This window comes from Brachypodium distachyon, chromosome 5 (assembly GCF_000005505.3).
Source record: "Brachypodium distachyon strain Bd21 chromosome 5, Brachypodium_distachyon_v3.0, whole genome shotgun sequence".
Classification (NCBI taxonomy): domain Eukaryota; kingdom Viridiplantae; phylum Streptophyta; class Magnoliopsida; order Poales; family Poaceae; genus Brachypodium; species Brachypodium distachyon.
The window spans coordinates 11,521,069-11,534,514 of NC_016135.3; positions in this window are offsets into that span (position 1 = coordinate 11,521,069).

A 13,446-nucleotide genomic window follows, 5' to 3' on the forward strand; every position below is an offset into this window, starting at 1 on the left:
TTCACTAAAATATGCAACGGGTTTACCCTCTTGTAACAACACGCCTCCCAATTCAATACCACTAGCATCACATTCAAGTTCAAATGTCTTATTGAATTTAGGAAGTTGTAATAAAGGAGCATGAGTTAACCTGTCTTTCAACAACATGAACGCGGCTTGTTGTGCATCGCCCCAAACAAAAGGAACATCTTTCTTTGTAAGTTCATTCAGCGGTGCAGCAATGAAACCAAAATCTTTGACAAAGCACCTATAAAACCCCGCGAGCCCAAGAAAACTCCGTACTTGGGTGACCGTCTTTGGTGACGGCCACGTCGAGGTAGCCTCAATCTTGGCGGGATCAACTTCAATACCCTGTGCAGTAACAACAAAACCAAGAAAAGCAACCCGATCGGTGCAAAAGGTGCACTTTTCAAGGTTACCAAACAAACGTGCATATTGTAATGCATTGAAAACAGCACGCAAATGATCCAAATGTTCATCCAAAGATGTTCTATATATGAGAATATCATTGAAATATACCACCACAAAATGCCCAATAAAAGCACGTAAAAAACTTCGTTCATCAATGTGCTCGGAGCATTAGTTAAACCAAAAGGCATTACTAACTACTCATATAAACCGAACTTAGTTTTAAAAGCTGTTTTCCACTCATCTCCTAGCTTCATATGAATCTGGTGGTAACCACTACGCAAATCAACTTTAGAGAACATGGTAGAGTCACTCAATTCATCTAGCATATCATCTAATCGTGGTATAGGATGCCGGTAACGAATGGTGATGTTATTGATAGCTCTACAATCAGTACACATGCGCGACGAACCATCCTTTTTGGGTACAAAAATAATGGGGACAACACAAGGACTAAGGGACTCACGAATATGACCTTTGTCGAGTAGTGCTTGAATTTGTCGTTGAATCTCTTTGGTTTCCTCTGGGTTGGTATGATATGGCGCATGGTTGGGCAGCGATGCTTTAGGAATTAAGTCAATTTGATGCTCGATTCCACGAATAGGTGGCAGTCCCGGAGGTACATCTTGTGGAAAAACATCCACATACTCCTGCAAAATGTTAGCAACAGCAGGTGGCAAAGAAGGAGGCATGTCCTCAAATGAAAACATCACTTTTTTGCAAACAATAGCATAACATGTAGTAGTGCTAACATCAAGTTCAGAAATATCAGATTTGCTAGCAAGCAAACAAGTACCCTTCAAACGAATTTCATTAACATGTTTAGGTTCAGATTTGGAAGTACTTGCAGAAGGCATAAGTTCCTTAGCAACAATCTGATTTTCACTTAGCTTTTTCTCATTATGGCTTTACTATCTCTAGCAAGATCATCTTTTAAAATACTTGCAGGAGACATAGGAAGTACCATAGTGTTGTCATTATGAACAAGAGAGTACTGATTTGTGGTACCATAGCGTACCGAATTTGTGTCAAATTGCCATGGTCTACCAAGTAAAAGAGCACATGCTTGCATAGGAACAACATCACACTCAACATAATCAGCATATGTAGCAATAGTAAAATGCACACGAACGGTACGTGTTACCTTAACTTTGCCGCTGTTGTTAATCCATTGAATATGATACGGTTGAGGATGGGGTCGTGTCGTGAGAGAAAGCTTCTCTACCATCTCCATGCTTGCTAGATTGTTGCAACCCCCCCCCCCCCCTCAATAATAATGCGAACACATCGGTCTTTGACCACACCTTTGGTATAGAACAGATTATGGCGATATACATCATAACGTGTTTAATAAAACTAATTTGGAGTTGTAGATGTTCCTAGATTTTTCTATAAAGTTGGTCAAACTTTAAAACATATGATTTAGACGAAACTAGAACATCTTATATTTAAAAATGGAAGGAGTATATTTGAGAATCTAGGTGGCGAGATGTGCAAATGGCTCAGTTAGTAAAAAAGTGTGAATAGGTTTAGAATTGCTTACATAGTCAAAAAGTGTGAATAGGTTTAGAATTGCTTACATAGTCAAAAAGTGTGAATAGGTTCAGTGACTTAATATTTTTGGTACTTATAGTGAACCACTGAGTCGTCTGGTTTTAAATAGGCAGATTAAAGAACAATTTAAAAAAAACACATTTTGTGATAAGGATTTTACAGAATCGCCGTTAACGCTAATTTTCTCACAAAATCACAACTTCCGTGACATTCTTTCTCAGAAAAAAAAACAAATATACCGGTTTAGTGATTTTTGACCGCGATTACGACAGATGGGCCCACATGCAAGTGACATGCCAACTCTTAGTGGGCTTTTTACTCGACCTGTTCTTGATCTCCTCCGGTTTCACAGATTAGATAGGGTTTAATGAGTGGCGGATCTAGGATCTGCCCCATCTTGGGGCAGGGCGGTCCAAGGGCAAAAATTTTACCTAAATTTGCAACTAGCAATTTACCCCAGCCATACAAGCATCGGTTTGTTTCTTGTGCTATTAACCGGGCCAGAGTGAATGATTCACGTACACAAACGCAAAGAAGGTCCAGGTGAAGATCATGGGCTGGACGTGTTGGGCGCCTGGGCGTGTATGGCCGTACTTAGATTTCTGTTTTTTTTTGGGGGGGGTGGGGGTGGGGCGGCTGAAGGTAAAGAGTATACGGGCTGTATCCAAAATCCCTGCGGATCTGCCGGTGTTAATGGGTCGGATCATCAACCGGGTATTTTTGCCACATAGGCACTTACATGTCGAAAACACTGTAAATGTCACTAAACTGAAAGTTTTGGGTTATTTGAGAAGTTCTGCCTCAAGAGTCGAGGTTCTGGGAGAGAATTAACATTTTATTCCGTAAAACTAGCCACAACAAATGTGTGGCTTTGTGAATTTAGCCAGATTTAAAAGAAGTCATGGGACATTGTTCTCCGTTACGGAAAAAAAAAAGATGCATACAACTTATATCAGTTCCCATGGAACGAATGCCCTAAACCTATGTCACCATGTGGATGGCATGATTTGTTTGGAAAGTTACCTTTTCATTAGAAGTGCTCAATGATCTTGAGAAAATGACAAGTGCAATCTAAGGAATCGCTATCTTTCTCATTTCTTGGCACATGAAGCATTGCAGTTGTTAAGGCCACGTCTCGCATTCCCCCCTTAAAACGTAGTTATCCCCGGCGCACCCGTAGGGTGCGGATGTATCCGTTGCTCGACGCAGGGGTGCTATAAAACCTCGCCGCTGCACTGAGGGGCAATCACTTAGCCCCGAGTTCATCTTCCTCATCCCCATTCCTCCTCGCGCTCCCTAATCCTGTTCATCGCCACCCACATTCTCCATGGCGTGCAAGGCCCCCAAGAGAGAGAAGGGTACCACGAGCTCTGTGGTCTACAAGGGCGAGAAAACCCCCAAGAAGCCCTTGTCGGAGAAGGACCAGAAGAACCGGGAGATGAGGGCCACGCGGGCCTTCTTCAAGCCCGGCAACAACGGCGTGGGGGTCGACAAGATCTGGCACGCCGTCGCCACCTCGTTCAACGAGTATGGCGGGATGCTCATCTTCCCCGCCGGCAAGCGACCACGAGGACAACGACTTCCGGGTGTTCGGCCGCTTCATCCTCGCTGGGTTCGTACCTCCGTACTCCCTGTTCGTCCATGCTCTCATGGCGGCATACCAGCTTAAGGTTGCGCAGCTCCACCCCACTTCCCTCTTCCTTCTCGCCGTCTTCCAATTTCTCTGTGAGGGGTTTGTGGGGGTGATGCCATCGGTGGCGTTGTTCCGCCATTACTTCTACCCACGCGTCGAGCAGTCGGGAGCGATGTCGTCGGGGGTCTCGTTCCGCGCCCGCAACAAGATGAAGTCGGAGTTCATCGTGCGGAGCGAGAAGAAGATCGAGAAGGAGTGGCGCGGGAGCTGGTGTTGGGTTCGCGTGGATGAGCCCGATGAGTTCATTCATGCGCCCACCGAGCTGCCGGCGAGTAACGGCAGCTGGCGGGACCACTACAGCCGAGACGCAGAACTCCTTCCCATCATCAAGAAGATCAAGGCCCTGCGACTAGCGGGGCTCACCGATCTGGACATGGCGCTGCAGCTGCGGTCCCGCCTCGCGTGGATGTACACGGGGCCCGGCGACACCACGCGCCTGCAAAGCGTGGGTGTGACGCCGGAGGTGATCCAGGAGTGGGTGAAGGGAATCACTGGCGAGGACGTCCCATTCACGGAGCTGCCCCCGGGGGTCTCCATCCTTCACGCCGGCGTCGCAGGCCTCCACGACATCATCGGCCGCTACCCACCCTGCAACGAGTGGGGGCTGATGTCCGATCCCCCGGTCCCAGCCCCGAAGCCTCCGCCACCCGCTGCCCGTGGGAAGCAAGTGACCGAGGAGAGTGAGGGGGGATCGGATTCTAGCTGGCCCGGTGACGAGTCCTCCGGCAGCGTTGCCGGTGCCCGGACGGTCCTCCCCGAGGCGGAGGTGGAGGACGATGACGACGTGCCGCTGGTGCGGCGACCAAGAGCCCCGGCTGGGGCACCCCCGCAGGAGTTCATCTCTCGCGGGTCCCGCTGCCGCAGCGGCCCCGGCTGCGTCGGCAGCGCCGATGGCAGCAGCTACCCCTGCAACGGTTGCAGGCGCCCCGGGGGTTGCCGCGGAAACTGGGGTTGCGGCACCTCCACGAGGGTCCGCGGTCCCGCACAAGCGGGGAATCTTCACGGGTTACTCGCTCAAGCTCAACCCCCCAAGGTAAGCTGACATTTTCGCCCCCCTTCTATTTATGAGGTTGCGCTTGCCCTGATTCCTTCGTTTCTTCGTTGACGCTTTGCAGGGACAGCGCTCCGGCGGAAGTCGGCAAGAGGGGGAGGACCGACACTACACCCGTCGCACCCAGTAAGAAACTGCGTATCCGGGCCAGTGCCAGTGCCAGTCATACCGGCACGAGGACCAACGGCACCTCCACTACGCCTGCCGCCGACCCGGTCCCAGAGGAGGAGGAGCCCGTAGCAGGTACAGACCGCTCCGCTGACTCCATTGTACATGCTCCTTCTGCACGTTGACCCTTAACCATGTGTTTGCCTTGGCTTGCAGGCGAAACGCAGCCTGCGAGGGACAACCCGGCAGCAGCAGCCGGGACAGAGGGGGCGGACAATACGGTGATCGACCTCACCTCTGACGTCGAGGACGCAGAGTTGAAGGATGAGCCGGAAGTGGCTCCCGCGCCAAGCCCCGCTGCCCCAGACGCGACGTTGGTGGCGCCCGCCGCCGCTACCGGAGCAGGACCTAGCGGCACGTCCCCGGCCTTGCAGGCTGGGGGCGCGAGTCCTGCGGCCGCCCAGCAGGAGACGACTCCTGCCGGGAGCGCGGCCCCTCCACCGGACCCGCAACCCACGGGCGTGGGTGTGGAGGAGGACGTGGATGAGGAGCAGCCGGCAGCCCCCCCTGCAAACCATGGCGGCGGGGGTCTTGTCGTCGTCCGCCGCTACCTCCAGCCCAGACCTCGGCATTCTTGCCGGGGCGACTTGGGACCCAATCACCTGGGACGCAAGCATCTACGATCAGGGGCACCGATTCCTCGACGCCATCAAGGAGCAGCAGCTGGCGTTCGTCACCTCGTTCAACAAGGTGAGGGAGCACCACGAGCTCGTGAAGCTCCAGCTGGGTGAGGTGCGGCTGGATGTCGAGAGGGAGAGGCACGAGCTCTCCCGGCTAAGGGAGGAGACCCGGCTGGCCCCGCAGACCAGGGACGAGGCCACTACGCCAATCGTCCCCGAGGCGGAGCTCCTTCGGCAGCTGGAGGCCCAGCGCGTCGAGCACCAGCAGGTACTGGACACACTGGCCGCAGCGTGGGAGAAGGCCGACAAGGAGCACAAAGACGTGCTGGACACAGCTCAAGCTCGCCTCAACAAGAAGAGCGAGCTGGTCAGCGGCTACTCCTCCCAACTCCAAGCGTTGCACGCGAAGCTGGAGGAGCAGGCCAAGGCTATAGAGGACGTGGCAGTGGCGTCGACGCAGCGGGGGAAGAAGCTGCGGGAGCAGTTCCGGACCCGGGAGCGTGAACTCGTGGGGGAGCTCAATTCCACCAAGGAAAAGAGCGCCCATGTCAGAGTCCGAGCTGACCACTGCCCAGGGCGAGCTCGTCAGGACTGCCGAGGAGAATGTGGGCAAGGCCAAGGAGATCGTGTGGCTCACGGAACTCCTCCGCAAGGCCAAGCTTGCGGTGGCGTTGTCACGCACCAACCACGACAAGTTGGCGGAGCAGCGGCGGAGGGAGACCGAGAAGCTGCACGAGATCGCCCAGGCTGTTCGCGCGCTGCTGCCGAGGTTCGAGCTGCAGGCGGCGAAGGTGGACGGCACGGATGTCAGCACGCTGATCCCGTTCTTCTCCGACATGGTGGGAAAGCTCGGGGCGCTGGACGTGTGGATCTCCAAGTTGTGCGACGGGGAGATAGCATCGTGTGCCAGGGAGATCACCGAGACGATCCTCCCCCGGGAGCACTACTACCACCCCGACTTCCCCTTTGAGGCGTTGCTGGACGCGTGGTCGTACAGCGAGGACGGCCCCTCCCACACCAGGACGGTGGGTAGGTTCGTCGACGAGGTGGTGGAGCGGGTGCAGCAGAAGCCGGAGCCGGAGCCCCCAGTGGAAGACCCCGGCAACAAGTCGTCGTAGTCCCCTGTTATCTTTTGTTTTATTTTTGTTTCCTGCAAGTGACGCTTGGCACCGTTAAACAATTATGGTTTCATTAGCCCATGTAATCATTTGCTAGTTTTAGAAACTCCGCTTTCTGGTTCTACCTGGTATTTGCTCCTGAAATTGACTCGCGGGGTGGGTCTTCCTGTCCTCGTGTGTTATGCTTTGTGTTGCCGGGGACTCGCACGCTACCCACTTAACTAGACCAGGGACCTGGGACGGACCTGCAGTACCGACCTGGGGTTAAGTAGCAGCGGCGAGATACTCCACTTGCGGGTTAGCTACTCCCAAGCACGCGCCTGCGGGACGGACCTACAAGCTGCATGAGGAGCGCACTCCCCCCGCAAGCGTCCTTCCAACACTCCAGCCACACGCAAGGCCCAACTCACACCAACGAGCCAGCGTTGAGATTCGAAAGCTAGGCGCCTAGGATAATGCACTTAGCTGTCTGTTCTCTAGTTGAACGTAATGACTCTACACTTGGAACGCCTGCTGGAGGGATGCGGCAAGGGTGCTGTGGTAGTGCACCCATCGGCGCTAAGCACTGATGGAATGCAGCACCACAGCGTCTCTGCGGCAACCCTCGCCTTGGAACCGCCTGCTGGGGGGATGCGGCAAGGCCGCGATGGCAGTGCACCCATCGGCGCTAAGCACTGATGGCATGCACCCCCATCACGCCTCTGCAGCAGCCCCCGCCTTGGAGACGCCTGGTGGAGTGATGTGGCAGGGACGCGATGGAGGGAACACCCTCGGCGCTTGTGCGCGGAAAAATGCACCACCACCGCTCCTCTACTGCATCACCTGCCACCTTCTTAGCTTTGCTTTGAGTTGCTCCGTGGCCACCATGCCCTTTTATAGGCACGGTGGAGAATCCTGCCGCCGCGCGTGCCGAGCCACCGCGGCACACGTGGCGACACGCTGCTGCGGTAAGAACCTTGAAGCGGTCGCCATGCACCAGTGGCTGCCCGCTAGACGACGCGGCCCGTGAGTACTCCACGAGTATCACAGTGTGTCTGACCCCTAACCTTATCCTGCATGTCAGATCCTTACCAAGCTCGAGATGCTGCAAAAAATTTCGATATGCACGAAAAAAGGGACATCACAGATAGCCCTCCTGCCTCCCAGCCCCCGGGCACAGAAGGGTCGATACCAAACTTGGGTGTGAGCACTCTCCTATTTCCAAGACACAGCTGCTGCGTGGTGCAGGGAACCCGGCAACGGCACGACCCTGTGCCGGAGTGATCCGCAACGGGATTTTTGTTTTCGAGGCTCTGACAGCCCCCTGCTCACAGCCAAGGATGGAAAAAGACTTCTGTGCACCTAGAGCAGGAGACAGAAGAAAAACATGCAATAATGAGACAACTTGAAATTCAAAGGAAATTACTTATCTTTATTCATAGAAACTAGCGGATTACAATCAGGGGTTGCCCGGCTACACTAGTTAGAGAGGCATGCTGCAGCAGCTTCACCAGTGGGACAGGCTCCGCCGCTTCATGGGTAGAACTTGCGCAAGAGCTCAAGATTCCAACCGTTTTGCACCGGCAAGCCTTCTTCGTTTTCCGGCCGGACAGTCTCCGGCCAGGTCACCTGCACTACCCGGAAGGGGCCCTCCCATTTTGAAGCCAACTTGTTCCCGGCCTTCGTTCCTTGTATCCGGCGTAGGACAAGGTCCCCGACCTCGAGCTCCCGGGTACGGACTCGCCTGTCATGATAACGGCGGAGCCCCTGCTGATAGTGCGCAGCTCGTACAGCAGCCCGGCATCGAAGTTCTTCGATGAATTTAAGATCGTCAACCCTCTGCTCGTGTTGGATCTGCTCGCCATACGAGCGTACCCGTGGGGATCCATGCTTGAGCTCGAGGGGCAGCACCGCTTCTGCCCCGTAGACAAGGGCGAAAGGAGTTTCACCCATTGCCCGGCTAGGTGTGGTCCTGATCGACCACAGCACAGGCTGGAGTTCTTCAATCCAGTGCTTCCCGTGGCCTTTGAGCTTGTCAAAGGTTCTCGTCTTGAGCCCCCGCAGCACCTCTGCGTTAGCTCTCTCCGCCTATCCGTTGCTCCTCGGGTGAGCAAAAGAGGCGAAGTGGATCTTGGTGCCCATGCCCTCACGGTAAGCTTGGAACACGGCGCTTGTAAATTGTGTGCCATTATCGGTGATGATGCCGTTGGGCACACCAAACCGGCACACAATGCACTTGAAGAACTTGATGGCCACCTGAGCAGTCACCTTCCGCACTGGTTCCACCTCCACCCACTTGGAGAACTTGTCGATGGACACGAGCAGATACTCGTAGCCGCCAACCGCTCTTGGCAACTTGCCAACGATGTCTAGCCCCCAGACCGTGAACGGCCAGGAGGATGGAATGACTTGCAGGGCTTGCGCCGGCTGATTACTCTTCTTCGCATGGAACTGGCACGCCTCACACGTTTTGACCAGTTGCTCGGCATCGGCTAGTGCTGTAGGCCAGTAGAAGCCGTGCCGAAAAGCCTTGCTAGTTAGAGCCCGGGAGGCCACATGGTGCGAGTATGTGCCTCGGTGTATATCTTGCAGGAGTGCGCGCCCTTCGTCTTGGGGGACGCAGAGGAGTTTTACTCCGTTTGCACGCCTCCGGTAGAGATTCTCGTCTACCAGAGCATACATCTTGGATTGCCGGGCTACGCGCTCTGCGGCAACGTCGTCTTCTTGGAGGGCTTCCCCCTTGAGGTAGCGGGGGATGTCCGCCGCCTAAGGCGGGGCTTCCCTATTCATGCATGCCACCACATCGACGGCATGGACCCCCGCTATTGCGGGGTTTCCTTCGGTTGCCGGGGGGGCTTCCCCGGCAGCCGGCTTGGGAGTGACTGAAGGCGCAGTCTGCCTGTGCCAGAACACTCCCGCCACTACTTTCCGGCGCTCTGCCGCCCACTTGGACAGTTCATCAGCCGCGAAGTTATCATTGCGCTTGATGTGCTCGAATCGCAAACCCTTGAACTTGTGTTCTAGCTTGCGGACTTCATCCACGTACGCTGCCATCTGCGGACAGTCATAGTCCTTGTTAACCTGGTTGATCACTAGTTGCGACTCCCCGCGGACAACTAGGCGCTTAATATCGAGGACGATCGCCGCCCACAACCCGGCAAGCAACCCCTCGTACTCAGTTGTGTTGTTGGTGGACTCAGGGAAGTCGAGTTGGATGGCGAACTTCAACTGGTCTCCCGTGCGTGACTCGATGATGACTTCGGCGCCAGCCCCCTGCAGGCTAAACGCGCCGTCGAAGTACATGACCCAAAGGCCTTCGTCCAGCCTGCCGGGCAGGCTGGTCTCTGGCTCCTCTTCTTCTATGCCCGTCGAGGTCCACTCTGCAACGAAATCAGCCAGCGCGACACTCTTGATACTCTTGGTGTTCTTGAAGTGCAGATCAAACTCCGACAGCTCCATCCTCCACTCGGCCACCCTCCCGGTGGCTTCTCGGTTGATGAGGGCCCGCTCGAGGCAGAACCCTGACACCACCGTGACGCGGTGCGCCTGAAAGTAGTGGCATAGCTTGCGGGATCCAAGCAGAATCCCTAGCAAGAGCTTCTGCGCTTGCGGGTACCGCACGCGGGCGTCGCGCACCACCGTGCTGACGAAGTACACCAGGTGCTGCACGAGCCACTTGCGTGGTGTCGACGCCACTGGCTCGATGGCGGTTCCCGGGAGATCTTCTTCTCTCTCGGCGACAAGCACCGAGCTGACCACTTGGTCAGTCGCCGCTAGGTAGAGCAGCAACGGCTCGCCCGGCTTGGGGGCGACGAGGATAGGCGGCGACTTCAGGTACCGCTTTAGGTCCTGGAACGCCCCCTCAACCTCGGGGGTACAATCGATTGGGCCCTTCTTCTTCATTACCTTGAAGAAAGGCAGGGCGCGTTCGCCCAGCATTGAAATGAAGCGCCCCAGCACGGCAACACAGCCGTTGAGACGCTAGACTTTCTTCACCTTGCGGGGAGCCTCCATTCTCTCGATAGTTTTTATCTTCTTTGGGTTGGCTTGCATCCCCCTGTGTGAAACCAAGAAGCCCCAAAGCTGCCCCGAGTCTACACCAAAGGTGCACTTCTCAGGGTTCAACTTGAGCTTGATCCTGCGGAGGTTATCAAACGTCTCCCACATCTCATCAATAAGCGAGTCCCCGCGCTTTGACTTGATGACGATATCATCCATGTAGGCCTCAACGTTTCGGCCTAGTTGGGGTCCCAAGCATTCACGTAAGGCACGCTAGAATGTTGAGCCCGCGTTCTTCAACCCGAAAGGCATGCATGTGTAACAGTAGCAGCCAACCGGGGTGATGAACGCCATTTTCTCCTCATCCTCGACTGCCATCTTAATTTGATGGTAGCCGGAAAAAGCATCCAAAAAACACAACAAATCACAGCCGGCAGTGTAATCTACTATTTGATCAATGCGGGGTACAGGGAAAGGGTCTTTAGGACATGCACGATTTAAATCGGTAAAGTCTACACACATGCGCGGTTTATTTTCCCCCCTTGGGTACTACAACTGGGTTTGCTAACCAAATGGGGTAGAGTACTTTCCTGATAGCCCCCGCAGCCTTTAGCTTGTCCACTTCTTGCTTGATGAAGTCTTTGCGCTCCTGTGCTTGCCGGCGGACCTTCTGCTTGACGGGGCGGGCGTCTGGACGCACCGCCAGTCGATGCTCAATCACCTCCCTAGGGACTCCAGGAAGATCCGATGATTCCCAAGCGAACATGTCGGAGTTCTCCCGGAGGAAAGTGATGAGGGCGCTTTCCTATTTGGCATCGAGGTTCGCACCGATGGTGACAGTGCGCTCCTCGTTCCCGGTTTGGAGGGGCAGCTTTTTCACCTTGGCGGCCTCCTCCTTGAGCTTCTGGTCCTTGCCGGGGCGTGAGCTCGAGCTTGTGCTTCCCTCGGCTAGTGGTTGTGGGGTAACACGAGCCTTCTTCGCTGCGGGGTGATCGCCCAGCAGCGAGCCTTCGCTTCCGGCGACGCCTTCGTCACCGGAATCGGCAGCGGCGGCAGCCTTGACGACCTCGCCAACACACCAAGCCGCGTCCTTGATATCGCACTTGATGGAGAGGACTCCGTATGTGGACGGCATCTTCATCACGCCATAGGCGCAATGTGTTGCCGCCATGAACTTGATCAGCGCCGGCCGACCAAGGATCCCGTTGTACGGCAATGGGGTGTGAGCCACATCAAATACGAGGTGCTCAGTTCTAAACGCTTTCCGGGACCCGAAGGTAACCGGCAGCGTGATGCGCCCCAGGGGGCGCACGATCCTGGGGTTCACCCCTCGGAACGGGTCGGTGGGCTTCATCTGCTCCAGCGGCAGCTGAAGCTTCTCCACCAACCTGGCGGACAGGAGGTTTAACCCCGCTTCGTTGTCCAGCAGCACCTTGGTCACCGTCATGTTGTTGATGATCGGTGAGACCACGAAGGGCAGAACCCCTGACCCCAGCTGCCGGGATGGGTGATCGTCAAAGTTGAAGGTGATCGGCACGTGCGACCACTTCAACGGCTGCTGCATCTCCATGTCCGGCAACAGGGCACACACCTCCTGGGTGAGGCGCTTTACCGCGCTATAGGATGGGAGAGCGTAAGGTCCCCCATGGATGCAGGCGACGCCGCGGGGCTCTTGGAAGCCGGGCTTGTCGCCCTCGCTGTAATCAGACCTGCGCTGCTCCTCAGCGCGAGCCTTGTCTCGTCCCCGGGGAGGCCGGTCCCTGCCGATGCGGGCTTGGACCCGACCCCCTTGGGCTTCTTCTCTGCCGGCATCTCCGCAGGCAGGCTTCGCTCCAACTCTGGGGTCATTCGGGCAATCGCGGGAGAGATGCCCGATATCCCCACAGTTGAAGTAGGCGCCGGCTGCCCGGCGCTCCTCGTGGCGCTGCTCGCGCCTCTGCTTGATACCCTGTAGGATGCGGCAATCCTGCACGTCATGGGTGGCATTGGCGTGGATGAGGCAACGGGGCGCATCGCCTGGTTTGCCACCAGACTCGCCAGCGGATGAGGCCTTTTTCGTAGGCCTCGAGGTAGCCCCTGGTTCCGCGGCAAGCACTTGCTTACCGCTGCGCTTCCAGGAGCCCTTCTTCTGCGAGCCCTCAGCGGGACTCGCGGCAACCCTAGGTGCAAGTTCGAGCGCCAAGCACCCTTCCTCAGCCATGGCGCACTTGTGCGCCAAGGCGTAGAGCTCATGCGTCGTCCGGATCCGGTGCGTGCTCAGCTTCTCCCGCATCTTGGGGTCACGGACGTTGATGGTGAAGATGTTGATGATGGCGGCAGCCTCCGCCTCAGGAATGGAGTAGGAGAGACTGGAGAAGCGGTTGATAAAGCTCCGCAACGTCTCCCCCGATTTCTGCACAACCGCGTGCAGCTCCGCCATGGTTCCCGGGCGCTTGTAACCGCTCTGGAACGTGTTCACAAACTGCTCGCGCAGGTCAGCCCAGGAGGTTATGGACCCGGCGGGCAGGTTGAGCAACCAGGTCCTCGCTGATCCCTTGAGGACCATCGGGAACTAGTTGGCCCTGACCTTTTCATCGGCGCCGATGGCGTGCATCCCCAACGTGTAGGTCAGGAGAAAATCCTTAGGGTTCACGGTCCCGTCATACATCCCGAGCGCCGGTGCTCGGAACTTGCGGGGCCATGTCACCCGGTGCAGCTCGCGAGTAAATGCGGCACAGCCGTCCTCGGCGCCCATGGGATCATCCTCCTGCTCTTCCTGGGCGTTGGCGTTCTGCCTCACGCCAGCGCCGGCGGAGGTCTTCTTGCTGGCAGGCGTTCAGGATACCCCGCGCGTCACCCCGTGTAACGGTCGGTATG